Genomic DNA, 20,953 nt, shown 5'->3' with positions numbered 1-20,953 from the left:
CTAATGATGAAAAATCTGAAAGTGAAATCAAGAAAACACTCCCATTTATCACTGCAACAAAAAGAATAAAATATCTAGGAATAAACCTAACTAAGGAGACAAAAGACCTGTATGCAGAAAATTATAAGACACTGATGAAAGAAATTAAAGATGATACAAATAGATGGAGAGATATACCATGTTCTTGGATTGGAAGAATCAATATTGTGAAAATGACTCTACTACCCAAAGCAATCTACAGATTCAATGCAATCCCTATCAAACTACCACTGGCATTTTTCACAGAACTAGAACTAAAAATTTCACAATTTGTATGGAAACACAAAAGACCCCAAATAGTCAAAGCAATCTTGAGAACGAAAAATGGAGCTGGAGGAATCAGGCTCCCTGACCTCAGACTATACTACAAAGCTACAGTAATCAAGACAGTATGGTACTGGCACAAACCCAGAAAGATAGATCAATGGAAGAGGATAGAAAGCCCAGAGATAAACCCACGCACATATGGTCACCTTATCTTTGATAAAGGTGGGAGGAATGTACAGTGGAGAAAGGACAGCCTCTTCAATAAGTGGTGCTGGGAAAACTGGACAGGTATATGTACAAGTATGAGATTAGATCACTCCCTAACACCATACACAAAAATAAGCTCAAAATGGATTAAAGACCTAAATGTAAGGCTAGAAACTATCAAACTCTTAGAGGAAAACATAGGCAGAACACTCTATGACATAAACCACAGCAAGATCCTTTTTGACCCACCTCCTAGAGAAATTGAAATACAAACAAAAATAAACAAATGGGACCTAATGAAACTTAAAAGCTTTTCCACAGCAAAGGAAACCACAAACAAGATGAAAAGACAACCCTCAGAATGGAAGAAAACATTTGCAAATGAAGCAACTGACAAAGGATTAATTTCCAAAATTTACAAGCAGCTCATGCAGCTCAATATCAAAAAAACAAACAACTCAATCCAAAAATGGGCAGAAGACCTAAATAGACATTTCTCCAAAAAAGATATACAGACTACCAACAAACACATGAAAAATGCTCAACATCATTAAACATTAGAGAAATGCAAATCAAAACTACAATGAGATATCATGTCACACCAGTCAGAATGGCCATCATCAAAAACTAGAAACAATAAATGCTGGAGAGGGTGTGGAGAAAAGGGAACACTCTTGTACTGCTGGTGGGAATGTGAATTGGTTCATCCACTATGGAGAACAGTATGGAGGTTCCTTAAAAAACTACAAATAGAACTACCATATGACCCAGCAATCCCACTACTGGGCATACCCTGAGAAAACCAAAATTCAAAGAGTCATGTACCAAAATGTTCATTGCAGCTCTATTTACAATAGCCCGGAGATGGAAACAACCTAAGTGCCCATCATCGGATGAATGGATACAGAAGATGTGGCACATATATACAATGGAACATTACTCAAACATATAAAGAAACAAAATTGAGCTATTTGTAATGAGGTGGATAGACCTAGAGTCTGTCATACAGAGTGAAGTAAGTCAGAAAGAGAAAGACAAATATCGTATGCTAACACATATATATGGAATTTAAGAAAAAAAATGTCATGAAGAACCTAGGGGTAAGACAGGAATAAAGACACAGACCTACTGGAGAACAGACTTGAGGATATGGGGAGGGGGAAGGGTGAGCTGTGACAGGGCAAGAGAGAGGCATGGACATATATACACTAACAAACAAGGTAGATAGCTAGTGGGAAGCAGCCGCATGGCACAGCGATATCGGCTCGGTGCTTTGTGACCACCTGGAGGGGTGGGATAGGGAGGGTCGGAGGGAGGGAGACGCAAGAGGGAAGAGATATGGGAACATATGTATATGTATAACTGATTCACTTTGTTATAAAGCAGAAACTAACACACCATTGTAAAGCAGTTATACTCCAATAAAGATGTTAAAAAAAAAAAAAATACGGGCACCCAAAGAAGCTATTGGCATTAATTGACAAGCCATGGAGCAAGGGTATAAAAAATAAACAAAAACAAGCTTCATTTACATTGTACTTTTATCCATAGGCCTAGCAGTCCTAGCAATAGAGGCAGTACAGAGTATTTCCGTGAAAGTTAGTACTTAGGACCAAAATGTGGATTTCATTCACTTGTGTAACATATCTACTGATTATCTACTGTGAACCAGGTACTATGCTGCATACTGAAAGTACAGCAAAGAAGAAACCAGAGCATTCCTGGAATTTTGGAATTTATAATATAGTGAGGAGAGGCAGACAATAAAAACCCCTCAATATAATGCGAAGTAGTGTAAGTGTTCTGGAAAAATAAAATGCAGGGTAAGGGCGCAGATGAGCTGAGCGTACATTTTCTTCAATTGGGCGCTAAGGGAAGATCTCTAATGAGGCGACATGAAAGCAGAACTGAATGAAGTCAGAGAGCAAACCATGCAGCCATCTTCTGGAAGTGCATTTCAGGTAGAAAACATAGCAAGTGAAGTAGCCCTCGAGCCAAAGAGTGTCCTTGACAAGTTCAAGGAGATGCAAGGAAGCCAGTGTGGCTGAAGCAGAGTGAGTGATTGAGAGTGGTGAGAGCTGATTTCAGAGAGAAGCTAGGGTCAGGTCACATAGGATCTTGAATTCTATGATAAGGACCTCTCCTGCTAAGAGTTATGGAATAACGCTGGAGGTTTTTGGTCTCATTTTACGTTGGTAAAACATCACTTTGGTTGCTGTCTGGGGAACAGATTACAGGGATCTAAAAGTGGAAGCAGCAGTGTATAGAGGAGCCACTGCAGTAGAATGAACAATGGACAGACTTGGTTGTTTGGACTTGGGTGGTAACAGTGATGACTGTGGTAGATGTGGTGCAGCATAAAGTCTAATCCTGGTTCTGTGTCTTTCCATCATATAACCTTGCCTCTTACCTCTTCTCTGCCTAGATAAGCTTTCTAAGAACAGATAACACAACAGATAAGATAAATGTTTGATTCCTCACACCACCTTGTCTGCTCAGACAAGGATAAGATAAATGGATAGATGGATGGATAAAAGAATGTAAAGGTTGTATCCAGTTCTTTTGCCATCTCTATTCCTTCATTTTCTCCTCAGTTTTGCTGAGAATAGACCAGGTCATCAATCAAACTGATTGAGGACATGTTTAACATTGGACATGGTGTAAAAGTTTGCTGGTGTACAGCTTCCCATGGGGAAAAGCCACTGGTGTGTCTTAAAAGACCTAATTTTCTGCCTTAAAATAAAAAGCCCTGTGTATATCAATAAACTTTTTATTAAGAATTATCAATAAAATATAAAGTTTTATTCCATATACACAGCTCATAAAAAATGCTCATAATCAGTTTTATGTATTTCTCAGGTTATAACATATATTGCAAAATCATTGCTTGTAGCTTCTTCTTAAAAGAGTTAAATCTTTATGGGTTTCATTTCTTTTAGTTTCCTGTACACTTTCTCATTACTTATTTAAATGTAACCTGTAGTTGAGATTCTGTTTTAGGATAAAATTGATTTCTATCAATTATTTACAACTTATAAAAAAAATAGGGATTTATCTTTTTGGTAGATTTCAACTAAGTCATTTTCTCTTTGCTTTATGAGTTGCAATCATCTGTTTATTACTTATAAAGGAAATGGAACTAACAGATAAGTCATGAACAGTTAAAAAATGCTTCACAATTTATATTTTAGCCACAAGTGATTAAAATATCCTAAATGCTTGATTACTTTTAATTTTATTATTGGTGGTAATGGTTATTTTTTAAACTTCATTAATAATTTCCTTGGGAATTCTCACTTTAAAAAAAGACAATGGCCTTAAACATGTGAAAAATGCATAACTTCGTTCATACTTAAAGAAATGAAAATTTAATGAGATGGTAGTTATCTATCAAATTGCTAAAGTAGAAAATACAGTGTTCTGCTTTTTAGGGAAAAGTTAGCAATATATTTCAAAATTTTAAATGTGCATATCTTTTGGCAATTCCACTTCTAAAATTTCCTGTCTAAATATACTTGCACATGTAAACAAAAAATATATGTACAGTTATTTATATTAGCAAAGTATTAAAAATAGTCTAAATATTTATTGATTTAAGAAGAATTAAGTATGTTTTATACAACCATTCTATTGAAAACAATATAATTGTAATAGAGAATGAGGTAGATCTAAATGTATTTACATAGTACAAACTTCAAGTTATATTGTTAAGTAAAATAGCAAGGTGAAGAAGAGTATGGATAATATATTACCACTTATGTAGAAAAGAAAAAAGATACGTGCATACATACATGTGTATGCTTAGAATATTTCTGGAAATACAAAAGAAACTGGAAACAGTGGTTAACTTGTCAGGTAACAAAAAGAAACTTTTCACAGAATATTTTTTGTACTGTTTTAACCATGTACCTGTATTTTCAAAAACTAGTAACTTATTTAAAAAATACAACTAGAAAAAGTAAAGAGCAAAATAGACAATTTAGGAAAATAAATCAGTACTTAAAGCCTAGCTTAATAAAATCCTCTAGGATGCAGGGATAATTCTTAGAGAAGAAAATTAGAGAATAAATGATTGATACAGTAGTCAGAGAGACTTCTATAACTAGAGAGGAGAGATCCAACATAAGGAGAAAAAAAAAGTTAAACAAATGGAACAGAATCAATAATAAGATGCATAATTAAAGAGAACAATCTTTTAGTGGGAGAGAGAGGAAAGCAAGTATGAAGTTAAGAAATTCTCTACTAGTGAAGAGATACTCACGTCTAGGTACTAATGAATAATAAATAATAAATAAAAATAAATAATAAAACATCTGCCAAAGTGTTTGAAAGACAAAATAAAGGAAAAAAATCTTTTAGGCTTATAAACAGAAAAGCAAGTATATAAAATTATTTAAAGCACGCTGACCTGTGATCCTCTCATTCCCTAGAGGCTACGGGATAACAAAACAACATCTACAGAGTCGTGAGAGGAAAATTTGCAGTGGACCGAAGAATTTTATATACTCATTTGTTTTTGGCATGAAGGCAAATACATACAGCTGAACTGGCTCTACTAATCAACATGCAAAGATGTGGAGGGATTGGTTCCTTCTTTCATGAAGCATGCAGATAAACCATAAAAGTGATACATCTTATCGTGAATCATTTTTCGTTACAGAAATAAATCTATTTACTGGACACAAGGAGTTCTTTTGTTCTAGCCTCTCTCCCCCTCAGGCCAGACTTGTACCAGATTCAGAAGTCTAATTAAATGGAATTACAATTTTTATTAAAGGATAAAACAGCCACCATCTATGCCAAGAAAAATGACTGAATGAAAAGATCCAAAAGGTTATTATGGGTACCTCTGGATAACTCTTCTCCCCTATGTACTTGTATTTAAATAAGAATGATTTTTCATGTTTATTCTGGAAATGAAGATACATATTCACTGAAAAATATTCAAACAATACAGAAAAGTTCAGAGAAAAATATCAATTACCATAAATCCCATGATTCACAGATATGTTGTTAAACTGTGCCTGATTACCCTTCAGGATAACACTGTATGAATTTATGTACCTAAAATATATGTGTGCATACAATTTGTATAAATGCTTTATGTTCTATAACCCACTCCTTTCACTCAACAGTCTTCCATGCCAATAAAATTAATGTCATCATTTAATATGGTTTTTAAAAACTATTCTTTGTGTATTCTTGGGCATACACTTCTACATATTTCTGTTATATTCTCCAGATTGGTCTGAGCTTAGAGAATAAAAGATCTTTCTATTGCATCATATGACTTCATCAAGGGGGTTGATACACAAAAAGTGAGTTTCAGGTGGATTGTAGATCTAAAATAGAAAGGTAAACAATAAAGCTTTTAGAAGAAAATGTAAGAGATTATTTTCATAATCTTGGGTAGGCAAAGATTAATTAAAGAGGACAAAAACAGTACTACTAATAAAGGAGGTTATTGATAAATTGCACTGTTTAAACTTAGAACCTCTATTTTTCAAAAGAAATCATTAAATGACATGTTAAAAAGGCCATACTACCCAAAGCAATCTACAGGTTTAATACAATCCCTATCAAAATACCATGACATTTTTCACAGAACTAGAACAAATAATCCTAAATTCATATGAAACCACAAAAGACTCAGAATAGCCAAAGCAATCTTGAGAAAAAAAGAACAAAGCTGGAGGTATCACACTTTGAGACTTCAGAAGATACCACAAAACTACAGTAATCTAAACAGCCTGGTACTGGCACAAAAACAGATACACAGATCAGTGGAACAGGATACAAAGTCCAGAAATAAGCCCACACACCTATGGTCAATTAATCTACAACAAAGGAGGCAAGAATATATTATGGAGAAAGGACAGTCTCCTTAACAAGTGGTGCTGGGAAAACTGGACAACTACATGTAAAACAGTGCGATTAGAACATTTCCTCACATCATAAAGAAAAATAAACTCAAAATGCATTTAAAAAATAAAAACAAGCAAAAGGCAAACAAACAAAAATAAAGAAAATAAGTAGAATATTTCTATAACATGAAGACGAGAAACCATAAAGCTCCTAGAAGAGAACATAGGCAGAACACACTTTGACATAAATTGTAGCAATATTTTATTGGCTCTGTCTTCTAAGGCAAAAGATAAAAGCAAAGATACATAAATGGAACCTAAGTAAACTTAAAGCTTTTGCACAGCAAGGGGAACCACTGACAAAAATGAAAAAAATCTACTGAATGGGAGAAAATATTTGCTAATGATATGACTAACAAGGGGTTGATATACAAAATATATAAAAAGCTCATACAACTCAACATCAAAACAAAACAACAACAACAAAAAACACCAAACACCACAATCAAAAAATGGGTAGAGGACCTGAATAGACATTTTTCAAAGGAGACATACAGATAGCCAACAGGCACATGAAAAGCTGCTCAACTATGCTAATTATTATAGAAATGCAAATAAAAACAAGGTACCACGTCTCATCTGTCAGAATGGTTATCATCAAAAAGTCTACAGGGCTTCACTGGTGGCACAGTGGTTGAGAGTCCTCCTGCTGATGCAGGGGACATGGGTTCGTGCCCCTGTCAGGGAAGATCCCACATGCCACGGAGCAGCTAGGTCCGTGAGCCATGGCCGCTGAGCCTGTGCGTCCGGAGACTGTGCTCCACGATGGGAGAGGCCACAACAGTGAGAGGCCCACGTACCGCAAAAAAAAAAGTCTACAAATAAAAAATGTCGGTGAGGATGTTGAGAAAAGGGAACCCTTGTACATTGTTGGTGGGAATGTAAATTAGTGCAGCCACTATGGAACAGTATGAAGCTTCCTCAAAAAACTAAAACTAGAACTACCATATGATCCAGCAATCCCACTCCTGGGCATATATTCAGAGAAGATGAAAACTCTAATTCAGAAAGATACATGCACCCCACGTTCTTAGCAGCATTTTTACAATAGCCAAGACATAGAAGCAACCCAAGTGCCCATCAACAGACAAACAGATAAAGAAGATGTGGTATATATATACAATATAATATTTCTCAGCTATAAAAAGAATGGAATTCTGCTATTTGCAGCAACATAGATGAACCTAGAAAATACTATGCTTAGTAAAATAAGTCACATACACGTGGAATCTAAAAAAATAATACAAGTGAATGTATATGCAAAACAGAAAAAGACTCACAAATTTAGAAAACAAACTAGTGGTTACCCAAAGGAAGAGGGAAGGGGGGAGAGGCATATTAGGGGTATGCGATTAAGAGATACAAACTACTATAAAATAGATAAGCAACAAGGATATATTGTACAGCACAGGGAATTATAGCCATTATCTTGTAATAACTTTTAATGAAGTATAATCTGTGAAAATACTGAATCACTAAGCTGTATACCTGAAACTAATATAATATTGTAAATCAACTATATAAAGACATTATTAAGAGAATAAAAAAGCAAGTCATAGACTGAGAAAATATTTGCAATACAAATATCCCATAAAAGGCTAATATCTACAATATATAAAGAGCTTAAAATTTTTAAGAAAATGTCAGAGAGCTCAATTAAAAAAATGGACAAAAGATTGAAAAGGTAGCTCACAAAAGAAATAACTAAATGGCCAAAAACCTTATGAAGAAGTATTTCACTTTCTTAGTCATCGGGAAAGCAGAAATTAAACTACAATTTTAATTATCATTACACATCTATCAAAATGGCTAGAATGAAAAAGACAGGCAATACCAAGTTGGTAGAGATGTGGAGCAATTGGAACTTGTATACACTGTTGATGGGCCAGGTAACTGGTATAATCACTTTGGAAAACTAGTTTGTAATATCTACTAAACTGAACATATGCATCTCTATGACTTAGTAAGTCCACTCCTTGGATATATCCATGACAGATATGTGTACATATATATCCGCTGAAAAGTGAATAAGAACATTCATAGCACCACTTTAATAGTCTAAAATTGGAAACTACCCAAATATACCTCAATAGTAAAATGAATAAATAAATAGTGGTATATTTGTACACTGGAACATAATACTGTAATGAGAATGAACAGACTATGTGGGTAATATCTCAAAAAAATAATGTTCAATGAAAGAATCCCAGCACAAAATAGAACGTATTCTATGGTTTGATGTAAATGAAGCTCCACAACAGGCAAAAGTATTATATCATGTTAGAAGTCAAAATAGTGAGTAATTTTATCAGAGGCATTAGGTAGTGACTGGAAAGGAACATGATGGGGACTTCTGAGGTTCTGTTAACAGGTAAGTGCACTGTGTATAAATCTATCCAGCTGGACACCTATTATTTGCACAATTTCTCTATGCATGTTATAGTTCAATAAAATGTGTACTCAGTAAAAATATACCTCATCTTTTAGGCATTGGTCATTGATTGAAGGTACCTCATGTACTGGAGGATTTATGAACATATAAATTACATGATGTCAACTGCACTATATCTAGGCCAACACTTTTCAGAATAGACAGAGTATGAAAAACACAGCATCTTGGTATTTTCCCCCTTCTTTATTGAACTTACCATCAATAAAATTCCCACCTGAAAGTTAAAAATACTAGTCAAATATTTTGTTTACATTTGCAATACTACCTTTATATAATCAGTCGCTCATATTCATTTACCTAAATTTTTCATTGTGTCAGCTAACAAATTTTTATGTGAAAATTAAGACAAAGAGAATCAATATATGTAGGGAACTATTTAAGCACAGACTTATTCTTTGCTCTTTCCCTTTTTATTTATTCATACTACATTGTAATTTAACTTAATTCAACAAGTATTATTGATTGTTTGTGATGTGCAAGCCACATACTGTGCTATGGGAATACAAAAGAAGCCTAGGATATAATCCCCACATTTAAGCAAAAGTATAGAAAAACTCATGTCTTTGGGGTTAGATGGATGCACTGGAGGAAAGATTTGAGACAGCAAGGGAGACAGAGACATGAATTTTTGTCTTGAATCCATCACTTACTGCCCTGTCAACTTGGGCAAACCATTTTACTCCTAGAAGGCTCAGTTTCCTCTTGTGTAAAATGGGACTGTAACTCTATCCCCCTTTCAGGTTGTTTTGTGAAAACTCAGTGAGATAACACTGTATAAATGTGCCATCACTGAAATATACTTTATAAATGGCAGTAATTGTAACAATTAATTGTAGTTGTAACAAGAACTACCATATTAAAAGGCTATTACAGTAACTTGGTTAAAAAGGATTAGACACAGAAAATGACATTGTTTAGCCAATTTTTCATCTCTATTATTCAGAAATAGTGAATTGTACAATATTTTATTTTGATATAATGTAAAAATTACAGAAAGGTTGCAAGACTAGTACAATGAACTCCCATATATTCTTTACTCAGACTCAACAATGGTCAATATTTTGCCAAATTTGCATTATGTCTCTATTTCATATATATTTAATATATATACACATACATATCTAGATGTATAAAAATATATAATTATTTTTATGAAATATGGTAAGGGAAATATCCATTGATTTCTATGTTCTTGAATATTTATATGTATTGAATTTTGTCAAATAACTTTTCAGCATCCATGGAGACTATCATCTGCTTTTTCTTCTTATGCCTATTAATATGTTATATATTAGTGGATTTCCCAATAATAAACTAGCCTTTTGTCTTAGTCTGTTTGGGATGCTATAACCAAATGCCATAGACTAGGTGGCTTATAAGCAACAAACATGTACTTCTCACAGTTCTAGATCTAGGAAGTCCAAGGTCAAGCCTCCAGGATGGTCATGTTCTGGTGGAGGCCCTTTTGGTCTTGCAGAATGTGACTTCTTTTATCTTCACAGTGTGGAAGGGGCTTGGTAGTTTTCTGGGGCTTTTTAAAAAAAGATCCTAATCACTTTATGACTAGAGACCCTGAAGATATCTCCGTTATCTTTAAGATCCAATAAATTTACCAGCATCTGTTTCAAAGTTGACAATTCCAAGTTGATTTTCTAGTATTAAGTCAGCCTTGTCAGTTTGTACCTGGAAGTCTTTTATTTCTACAAAATTTTCTTTTATTACAGTTTTAAACATAAATTCTATTGCTTTCTTTTGTTTTTCCTTCTCCAGGGACTCTATTTCCACATATTAGATTTTCTTTACTTATCTTCCATTTCAACAACTGTCTCTGACTCTCTTTACTTCTTTGGAAACTCCAATTAAACATATAAGAAATTATCACTTGCTAGTATTAGTCCATGCTGACCTCTCACTCAGCTCGGGAGTCATACTAATGATTCCTTGTATTTTCTTATTAACTCTTACTCTAATCAAGCTATAATGTGGAGACTCCCCCTTTTTTTTTATTATCATGTTAACCCTAGTTTTTACATCAGTGTTTGTAAAAACTAGGAGCTCAAAAAACTTTGAATAAATGAATTGGAATTAATCATTCAAGGGCTAAAAGGATTGGCTAAATAACTATGGAGACCACTACATATAAATAATTACCTTATGATGTATTCTTGGTGACTGAATATATATATATAGGATAATCTGAGGATGAGTGGAGTCACAAAATAGTACAGTTCATTTGAAATCTGGGAATTTACCCTGTTCTCTTCACTGTCTCATTAGTTATCATTTGTTTTTTGGTTCATTTATTGCTTCTTTCAAGCGGAAGTACCTCACAGACTTATTCCAAAAGCAGATAACAATAGCATCAATACATATTGCATGACACTGAATGCTGCTACCAGATAAGTAATATCAATTTAATATACAGAAAAAATTCTAGGGATTGGCGAGGAGGGGGCGGGGTGTGGCCAGGCCAGCTCTGGGGACGCCACATGCTGCATCTGCCCCCAGGCACGCCCGCCGCCGCTGCCCTTGCTGCAGAGCCATGAGGAGCCCTGTGGAGCTGAGCTCACGAGCTAACCCTAGCCAGGGGCGTGGAGCCAGCCGGCAGGCATCCTGGAGGCAGCAGCACAAGGAGGAGCCTGACGCACATACTTGGCCCTGTGGGGGGTGCGGCGTTGGTGGCTCCGGCCCCTGGACCAGGGAGTGGTGGCCCAGGACCCCGCATCTACTTTCAGAGCCATCCTGGGGCTGCAGGCGAGGGCCCAGGTGGCACAGACGATGAGGGACCAGTGAGGCGCCAAGGGAAGGTCACAGTCAAGTACAACCGCAAGGAGCTACAGAAGCGCCTCAACCTGGAGGAGTGGATCCTGGAGCAGATCACTCACCTCTACAACTGCCAGGAAGAGGAGATCCTGGAGCTGGAAATTGATGTGGATGAACTCCTGGACATGGAGAGTGATGAATGACACCCGAGCTGCCAGGGTCAAGGAGCTGCTGGTTGACTGTTACAAATCCACTGAGGCCTTCAGCTCTGGCCAGCTGAGCAAGATCTGGGGCATGCAGAAGCTGAGCACACCCCAGAAGAAGTAAGGGTCCTCAACCCAGGTGAACCATGGCTCCCACAGGACAATTGCTGACCCCCAACCTCGTAGCAACAGCAATACCAGGGGAGCCCTGTGGCCAGGCCTGGTGCCATGAGCAGGGCTCCCCATGCCCCTGGCCCAGGGGCCTCTTCCCTGCACCCTCAGTTTTCCATTTTTTGGGTTTTATTATTATTAAACTGATGGGACTTTTTGTGCTTTTATATTGACTGTGGTGCAGGCCCTTTAGCAGAGCTAGGATATGCCTTTGATGCAGTTAAAAAAAAATTCTACTGTATATATATAGCAAATCAGCTTCCATTATCCTTGGAGCTAGACAATAAATGAAAATTTTAGTGAAGCATGTTATTATAGAAGTTTTAAGATATAGAGAAAAATCAATGTGTGAAGACCTCTGAAATTGTTTATCCTTTAAAAAGCACTCCATTTGTGAGTTCTTAATACCTTTTCATCAGTCAGGAAAATAGTGAATAAAGTTGCATTTCTCTTAGTGTTACATTAATTTAACTCTCATTTTCTACCAAAAAATCCAACAAATTTATCTGAAGCAGTACTGCCTATATGTGTGGGGTTGCTGTTGAGAAACTAAGCTGTTCAAATGAAGTCAAGTAAAAGGCTTTTAAACTTAAGACCTGTCTTTTTCCTTGTACTAACTATATCCACTATAAAGTTTAAAAAATATTTAACTCATATACAATACATTTTGGTCCTTTAGAAGAATCAATTAAATCCAAATAAAAATATATCAATCTGACACTTTATCTACACAGTTAATTGATTACTAAATATATACTAATTGTAATGTTTATTTTTAAGAATGGGAAGATTTATTAATACTTCTCTAAAATATCAATATAAAATAATTGGACCTGCCTCTGCAGCAGACCCTCCAACACTAACACAGAATAGGCTTTTGTTTCCCCTGGCTGCTTTCACTAAGGCATGACCCACAGGAGTCTCCTCTCAATGTCCAGAGACAGCCTCATCCACCAGAGGGCAGACAGCAGAAGCAAAAAGAACTACAATCCTGCAGCCTGTGGAAAGAAAACCACATTCAAAGAAAGAAAGACAAAATGAAAGGCAGAGGACTATGCACCAGATGAAGGGACAATATAAAACACCAGAAAAACAACTAAATGAAGTGGACATAGGCAACCTTCCAGAGAAAGAATTCAGAATAATGATAGTGAAGATGATTCAGGACCTTGGAAAAAAAAATGGAGGCAAAGATTAAGAAGATGCAAGACATGTTTAACAAAGACCTAGAAGAATTAAACAACAAACAAACAGAGATGAACGATAGAAAAACTGAAATGGAAAATACACTAGAAGGAATCAATAGCAGAATAACTGAGGCAGAAGAACGGATAAGTGACATGGAAGACAGAATGGTGGAAATCACTAGCACAGAACAGAATAAAGAAAAAAGAATGAAAAGAAATGAAAACACCCTAAGAGACCTCTGGGACAACATAAAACGAACCAACATTTGCATCATAGGGGTCCCAGAAGGAGAAGAGAGAAAGGACCTGATAAAATATTTGAAGAGATTATAGTCAAAAACTTCCCTAACATGAGAGAGTAAATAGCCACCCAAGTCAAGGAAGGGCAGAGTCCCAGCCACAATAAGCCCAAGGAGAAACATGCCGAGACACACAGTAATCAAACTGACAAGAATTAAAGACAAAGTAAAATTATTAAAAGCCAAAAGGGAACAACAACAAACAACATACAAGGGAACTCCCATAAGTTAACAGCTGATTTCTCAGCAGAAACTCTACAAGCCAGAAGGAGGTTGCACCATATACTTAAAGTGATGAAAGGGAAGAACCTACAACCAAGATTACTCTACTCAGCAAGGATCTCATTCAGATTCAATGGAGAAGTTAAAAGCTTTACAGACAAGCAAAACTAAGAGATTTCAGCACCACCAAACCAGCTCTACAACAAATGCTAAAGGAACTTCTCTAAATGGGAAACACAAGAGAACAAAAGGACCTACAAAAACAAACCCAAAACAATTAAGAAAATGGCAATCGGAACATACATAACGATAATTACTTAAATGTGAATGGACTAAATGCTCCAAACAAAAGACACAGGCTCACTGAATGGATACAATAACAAGACCCATACATATGCTGTCTACAAGAGATCCACTTCAGACCTATGGACACATACAGACTGAAAGTGAGGGGGTGGAAAAAGATATTCCGTGCAAAAGGAAAGCAAAAGTAAGCTGGAGTAGCAATACTCATTATCAGATAAAATAGACCTTAAAATAAAGAACGTTACAAGAGACAAGGAAGAACACTCCATAATGATCAAGGGATTAATCCATAAAGAAGATACAATAATTATAAATATATATGCACCCAACATAGGAGCAGCTCAATACATAAGGCAACTGCTAACAGCTATAAAAGAGGAAATCAACAGTAACACAATAATAGTGGGGGACTTTAACACCTCACTTACACCAATGGACAGATCATCCACACAGAAAATTAAGGAAACACAAGCTTTAAATGACACAATAGACCAGATAGATTTAATTGATACTTATAGGACATTCCATCCAAAAACAGCAGATTAACTTTCTTCTCAAGTGCACACAGAACAGTCTCCATGACAGATCACATCTTGGGTCACAAATCAAGCCTCGGTAAATTTAAGAAAATTGAAATCATATCAAGCATCTTTTCTGACCACAACGCTATGAGATTAGAATTACAGGGAAAAGAAAACGTGAAAAACATAAACACATACAGGCTAAACAATATGTTACTAAATAACTAAGAGATCACTAAAGAGGAAATCAAAAAATACCTAGAAACAAATGACAATGAAAACATTATGATCCAAAACCTATGGGATGCAGCAAAAGCAGTTCTAAGAGGGAAGTTTATAGCAATACAATCCTACCACAAGAAACAAGAAAAATCTCAAATAAGCAATCTAACCTTACACCTAAAGGAGCTAGAGAAAGAAGAACAAATAAAATGCAAAGTTAGTAGAAGAAAAGAAATCATAAATATCAGAGCAGAAATAAATGAAATAGAAACAAAGAAAACAATAGCAAAGCTCAATAAAATTAAAGGGTGCTTTTTTGAGAAGATAAACAAAATTGATAAACCTTTAGCCAGACTCATCAAGAAAAAGAGGCAGAGGACTCAAAGCAATAAAATTAGGAATGAAAAAGGAGAAGTTACAACGGACACTGCAGAAAAAAGCATCATAAGAGGCTATTACAAGCAACTCTATGCCAATGAAATGGACAACCTGGAAGAAATGGAGGAATTCTTAAAAAGGTATAACCTTCCAAGACTGAACCAGGAAGAAATAGAAAATATGAAAAGATCAATCACAAGTAATGAAATAGAAACTGTGATTAAAAATCTTCCAAAAAACAAAAGTCCAGGACCAGATGGCTTCACAGGTGAATTCTATCAAACATTTAGAGAAGAGCTAACACCCATCCTTCTCAAATTTTTCCAAAAAATTGCAGAGGAAGGAACACTCCCAAACTCATTCTATGAGGCCACCAGACACCCAAAACAGACAAAGATACTACAAAAAAGGAAAATTACAGACCACTATCACTGGTAAATATAGATGCAAAAATCCTCAACAAAATACTAGCAAACAGAATCTAACAAACATTAAAAGGAACATACACCATGATCAAGTGGGATTTATCCAAGGGATTTTTCAGTATACGCAAATCAACTAATGTGATAAACCATATTAACAAACTGAAGAATAAATCCATATGATCATCTCAATAGATGCAGAAAAGACTTCTGACAAAATTCAACACCCATTTATGATGAAAACTCTCCAGAAAGTGGGCATAGAGGGAACCTATGTAAAATAATAAAGTCCATATACCACAAACCCACAGCAAACATTATTCTCAATGGTGAAAAACTGAAAGCATTCCTCTAAGATCAGGAACAAGACAAGGATGTCCACTCTCACCACTATTATTCAACATAGTTTTGGAAGTCCTAGCCACAGCAATCAGAGAAGAAAAAGAAATAAAAGGAATACAAATTGGAAAAGAAGAGGTAAAACTGTCACTGTTTGCAGATGACATGACAGTATACATAGAGAAACTTAAAGATGCTAACAGAAAACTACTAGAGCTAATCACTGAATTTGGTAAAGTAGCAGGATACAAAATTAATGCACAGAACTCTCCTGTATTCCTATACACTAATGATGAAAAATCTGAAAGAGAAGTTAAGGAAACACTCCGATTTACCATTGCAACAAAAAGAATAAAATACCTAGGAATAAACCTACCTAAGGAGACAAAAGATCTGTATGCAGAAAACTATAAGACATTGATGAAAGAAATTAAAGATGATACAAACAGATGGAGAAATAAATATACCATGTTCTTGGATTGGAAGAATCAACATTGTGAAAATGACTATACTACCCAAAGCAATCTACAGATTCAATGCAATCCCTATCAAACTACCACTGGCATTTTTCACAGAACTAGAACAAAATATTTCACAATTTGTATGGAAACACAAAAGAGCCCAAATAGCAAAAGCAATCTTGAGAAAGAAAAACAGAGCTGGAGGAATCAGGCTCCCTCGGATTCCAGACTATACTACAAAGCTACAGTAATGAAGACAGTACGGTACTGGCACAAAAACAGAAATATAGATCAATGGAACAGGATAGAAAGTCCAGAGATAAACCCACACACATATGGTCACCTTATCTTTGAGAAAGAAGGCAAGAATATACAACAGAGAAAAGACAGCCTCTTCAATATGTGGTGCTACGAAAACTGGACATCTACATGTAAAAGAGTGAAATTAGAACACTCCCTAACACTCCCTAATACACAAAAATAAACTCAAAGTTGATTAAACACCTCTTAGAGGAAAACATAGGAAGAAAACTCTTTGACATAAATCACAGCAAGATCTTTTTTGACCCACCTCCTAGAGAAATGAAAATAAAAATAAACAAATGGGACCTAATGAAACTTAAAAGCTTTTGTACAGCATAGGAACTATAAACAAGATGAAAAGACAACCTTCAGAATGGGAGAAAATTATTTGCAAACGAATCAACGGACAAAGGATTAATCTCCAAAATATATAAACAGCTCATGCAGCTTAATATTAAAAAAACAAACAACCCGATCAAAAAATGGCCAGAAGACCTAAATGGACATTTCTCCAACGAAGACATACAAATGGCCAAGAGGCACATTAAATACAAGTCAAAACTACAATGAGGTATCACCTCACATCAGTTAGAATTTGCATGATTAGAAAATCTACAACAACAAATGCTGGAGAGGGCATTGAGAAAAGGGAACCCTCTTGCACTGTTGGTGGGAATGTAAACTGATACAGCCACTATGGAGAACAGTATTGAGGTTCCTTAAAAAACTAAAAATAGAACTACCATATGACCCAGCAATCCCACTGATGGGCATATACCCAGAGAAAACCATAATTCAAAAAGACACATTCACCCCAATGTTCATTCCAGCACTATTTACAATAGTCAGGTCATGGAAGCTACCTAAATGCTTATCGACAGATGAATGGATAAAGATGTGGTACACATATACAATAGAATATTACTTAGCCATAAAAAGGAACGAAATTGGGTCATTTGTAGAGATGTGGATGGACCTAGAGAATGTCATACAAAGAAGTCAGAGAAAAACAAATTTCCGAATATCGTATATTAACGCAGACATGTGGAATCTAGAAAAATGGTACAGATGAAGCAGTTTGCAAGGCAGAAATAGAGACACAGATGCAGAGAACAAACGTATGGACAGCAAGGGGGGAAAGCCGGGGTGGGGGGGTTGTAGTGGGATGAATTGGGAGATTGGAATTGACATATACACTAATATGTATAAAATAGATAACTAATAAAAAAATTTTGGAAAGCACTTGCAAGGCAGTTTACATCTCAGAGGGAATTTCTCTATTCCAGGAAGATTTCTTTCAAGTAGCTAATAGAAGGTGAACACATCAGCAGAAAAATGGTCAAACTCATGAATGGAAAAGGAAATACAAATGACTAGACAGGAAAAGATGATCAACTGTACTTGTTGTTAGAAAAGGAAAATCCAATCCCAAGATAATTTCACCCAGGAGATTGATAACAATTAAGCATATTGATAATACCTGGTATTGGCAAGATATGGAGAAGCAGACACTTTCAAAACCATTAACAGAAATCTTTAATGATACAACCTTACTGGAAATTATTATCAATACTGGAATTACATTTCTTAGCCCACTGCTTTTTTCTCTTCGCAATCACTACTGTCTTCATTTTTTGTGACCTTGATAACTATGTAGATGACCTAGTTAGTGTCTTGGTTCTCAGCTCTGAGCTCCACTCTCCCTTGGGTTTGTCCTCCCTCCCACAACAGCCATCCCTTTCTATGGTCTGACCTTAGATCATGTCGGTACCAACAAGCGCACTCACTCTAAATCTCAATTTTTAGCATTCTGCTCTTTGAAAGGCATCGTGCTCTTTGACTACTACTTTACCTCGCTCCTTCTTATATCCACGGAGACCCACATTTTCTCTCTAAATGCCCTCATTCATAACTTTACTTTCTCTTTAACTACCTGAGAGTCTACGGTCCATGACTGTAATCTCTTTTTTTATATATACCCTCAAATACTTGGCGTCTCCCTTTGTCATACTCTCCTGGCCAAGGACAAACCTGTGTAAAACCAATTCCTTATCTCTTCTGTGTCTGTATCCTAGTGTCTCAACAGGACTGGAAAAAAACATCACCATGCTGGCTGTTGTTATCTAAAATAATGGCCACAAATGTCAAAAGGGCCCTCCATATGGACAGCCGTCTCCACAGTTCACTAAGCACTTGGTCCCTATGCTCTGAGAGTATTATTTTATATTCCTGTTTTTCTCTTTCCATAAACATACAAGAACCCTTGTCCTCTCTTCACTCTTAGCAGATCACTGAGATTCCACTACCACATTTACCATTTTGCCTCCTAAAGCCATGTACTTTTCCTCTCCTCTTGCGACTATGACTGAACTACCTCTACTACTACCTAAAGCTAAGCAGTCCACTTTGTGTACTGAATAATAGCCAACTTCTCCCACTCAAAGACTTGGCTGTTGCAATCATGTACTATCTCTTCTGCATCATAAATTTTTCCTCTGTGCAACTGAACTATTCCCATAACCACAAAAACATATGACATATTTCTATTATAAAATGGATTTTTAACACTAAAATGAAGACCAAAGGGATCAAAGAATTAACATACATACAGAAATAACATTAGAAACTAACAACATATTTTGCTGGATAACATTGAAACTAAAAGAAACCATAAAGATAGATCCTATGATATTAAAAAAACCTTATAACAAAAATAATGCAATTTAAATGGAATCCATCCTGAAAAAAATATATGCAGCAATAGTTTTAAAAATTAAAAGCTATATTGTATAAAGAATCCATACAGATTAAAAATTAAAATAGTATTCATTGAATTAAAGACCAATATTTCAAGGGCAGGGACATGAATTAAAAAAAAACAAGTAAAATTAGTTAACAAACATACGAAAAAATGTTCAATTCCTTAGTTATGAAAGAAATTCAAAGTATAAACACATAACGAGGTACTACTTTATTAAAACAGCAAACTTAAAGTCTTTCCAATATTCTATTCTGTTGAAGGTGGGCTGAAACAAGCATAGCCATCCCCTGGTGACAGTGCACACTGGTGAAAACTTCAGTACATGATTTGGTAACACATTTCAAGAAATATACACAGTATTAATCATACTGTTGATATTCAATGATTCTACTGGGAATTTGCCCCAAGGATGTAAACAAAATGAGGAAAAATCATAATACAAGAACATTTTCATTGTAGCGTTATTCATTGTAATTTAAAGAATGCTATTAAACTGATTATCCAAGAATAGAGAGTTGGTTAAAAAGCTGAGGTTTATGGATGTGGTGAAATATTATGTAACTACTGAAAAGATTCTGAAACTCTATCAATATGCCAAAATTCATAAAACATGAAAAAATACAGAAGTGCATTTATACTATTATTACAGTTATACAAAATTCTGTGTGCATATGTAGCAGTAGAAAATGGAGAAGAAGGATCATGGCTAACTTAAAAATCTATTTCTGTTATGATTATTGAACAATAAAACATAAGTTAAATAAATTCAAAATTACCAACAAAGGAACCATTTTTCTTGCATCGTGAAGCAGAGAATTATTGCTTCTATTTTATATTTTAATTGAAGCTTTAGATTACCCAGTCTAATGAAAACTGGCAAAGGCACTGGCTTCTGACTTCTCCTTTGGGAACAGTAATATACCTACACATAAATGGCATTCATGAAGAATTAAGTAGCTATTCAATGCAAAGACGTTGGACATAATATTGTTATTAATGGAATCTTACCAACGTATTTTATATTTAGAACAATTCCATGTAGAAGAGAGGGAGAGGGAGAGGGAGAGAGGGAGAATAAGCGAGGGAGAGAGGGAGGGAAGAAGAGACAGAGGGGGAGAGAGGGAGAGAGAATTTTAGACAGACCTTATGCAGCAGGAGAGAGGCAATTTGAGAAGCTTCGCATCTAGGAAGGAATCCATAGGGAAGATGATCTTGTCTTGTACTAGTGAAGTTGTGAGTGGGTTTGAGAAGAAGGGAGAAAAGAGGAGGACACTTAAAAGTAGACTGTTGGAGATTTGACCCTGCAGAAGAGGAGTAAGGAAGAGTGGAGCACTTAGTCTGATCTGAGGATGTGAGTGGAGTTCCTGGGCTCAGAGTGACGCTGTCAAGTACAGCAGAGGAAGAACAGCTTTGGAAAAAGGATGAATTATTGATTTCACTTTGGGATTCTAGAGATATTTCTCCACCACCAACCCTCTAGAGAGGCTAATTGTAAGTCACAGATAC

General features: G+C 35.7%; 1 protein-coding gene and 1 pseudogene across 4 annotated transcripts in view; one reads left to right on the top strand and one right to left on the bottom strand.

The window, feature by feature from the left end:
• UNC13C (unc-13 homolog C) overlaps positions 1-20,953 on the bottom strand; it is a 615,854-nt gene that overhangs the window by 133,808 nt on the left and 461,093 nt on the right. The window lies entirely within an intron of this gene.
• LOC137206995 (protein phosphatase 1 regulatory subunit 14B pseudogene) lies at positions 8,781-12,017 on the top strand (annotated as a pseudogene).

The sequence above is a fragment of the Pseudorca crassidens genome, chromosome 1 (assembly GCF_039906515.1).
Source record: "Pseudorca crassidens isolate mPseCra1 chromosome 1, mPseCra1.hap1, whole genome shotgun sequence".
NCBI lineage: Eukaryota > Metazoa > Chordata > Mammalia > Artiodactyla > Delphinidae > Pseudorca > Pseudorca crassidens.
The sequence above is the reverse complement of the archived record's forward strand: the minus strand, read 5'-3'. Positions and strand labels throughout refer to the sequence as shown.